Below are 1,521 nucleotides of genomic sequence, written 5' to 3' on the forward strand. Positions count from 1 at the left end.
AAGACGGCAAACAGCTCATTATGGACAAGGCCAGCCACCAGAAATTCTGCCATGAGAAAAAAAGTCTTGCTAAACGTGCTTGCTAAATTACTGCAGACAGCAATTATCGCTGCTTTGCACTGCTCTTCAGATACACTTTGTGTGTTATCTGGGTGGGATGAAGACCGCAGTGCTGCCATCCCATCTGCTCTGTGTGGAGGGATTGGAGCTCCCAGAAACATTCCCACCATCATAAGCCTGGAATCAGCCGCAATGAGACCGTCCTCACCTACAGGGGGACAACACGGACATAAATTACACAGCACTTTCTGAGATGATCATCTCACTGTAACTACAAGATGCATCCTCAGTGACCAAAAAATCAGGAAGGAGCAGAGACAAGTTTATTGCTCGGTAGAAGAGGTTTATCTTTGGCATCATCTATGATGACCACATCATCTGCCCTGCTGCAGACTTAAAATAACAACAACAACAAAAAAAATCTATGGTTTCTTACTACAAAAGTATGGTCATTGCTGTTCAGACATTTCTGTGAAGAATGATTATAAATGTTTGCCAATAGCAGTGTTTGCCAGATTTCTAAGAATACGGATGTATACCAATATGACCAATCACTTACAGGAAAACAGACACGAATGATGCTGCACTGCTGTGGAAGCACAAAGTGCCTCAAGCTTCATCTGTTTAAGGATTTAAATGAACCAAACACACAGAGGGGAGGGGAATTTACAGCAAGCTTTGTGCGTTCAATTCTGATGGCTGAAAGCTAACTACAGGGTTGTATGGGATTCACGGAATCATTTTCCACCCCTGTTAGCAACAAGTCTCAGAAAAACTAAAAATCTCCTTAAAACAAATTTCCACTTTGTCTGCATGTCAGTAGGGATCTGTTTACTACAGGTAATGACACCTAGCTGACAAGACAAAAACTGCTTTAAAATTAAACATTTTTCACTCTCGTTTTGTTAATCCCATCGATGTGAACTGCTGACACACCTCAGCTCTGTACCCATCTCTCTCCTGACTCCTCGTTCCTCGTTCTGCAGGCTGACGACAAGAACACCACCCCACTTTACAAGGCACGAGTATTAGCAAATGTTAAACCTAGTGCAGCTGTGGGGTTTTTTGTCTGTTTGTTCAGCTTAGACACTCCTGATGGGCTCAGAGCAAGGAGTGACTGCAGCAGAGCTGGACTTGGGGCTCAGGGCCGCATCTGTCCCACAGCCACAGCCCAGCAATCCCCAGCTTCCATCACACCAAGATGCTCGCAACTTCGTTCAGACACCCACTATCTTCTCCCAGCTTTACATTTTCTGTTTGGCTGCCAGGTTCCAACCTAGGGTTGCAAGGAGGGATGGCAGCCTGCTCCAAACACTGCAGCCCGATACCCAGGGGTCTGTGTGGGAGCACAGGGGACCCCGATGTCCCGCAGCCCCCCCGGCTCGCACTGAGGGGAGGAGTGAGGCGGGAAGGGGACGCTCCAAGGGGAGGAGGGACAACTTTAGAAGTCTCCATATGTCT

The 1,521-nt window shown here is 46.9% G+C and overlaps 1 protein-coding gene across 3 annotated transcripts in view; it reads right to left on the reverse strand.

Annotated features, from left to right (window-relative positions):
* The window catches only part of IFT140 (intraflagellar transport 140), a 75,429-nt gene that overhangs the window by 15,694 nt on the left and 58,214 nt on the right, over positions 1-1,521 (reverse strand). The window lies entirely within an intron of this gene.

Source organism: Meleagris gallopavo, chromosome 16 (genome assembly GCF_905368555.1).
Source record: "Meleagris gallopavo chromosome 16, MGAL_WU_HG_1.1, whole genome shotgun sequence".
Classification (NCBI taxonomy): domain Eukaryota; kingdom Metazoa; phylum Chordata; class Aves; order Galliformes; family Phasianidae; genus Meleagris; species Meleagris gallopavo.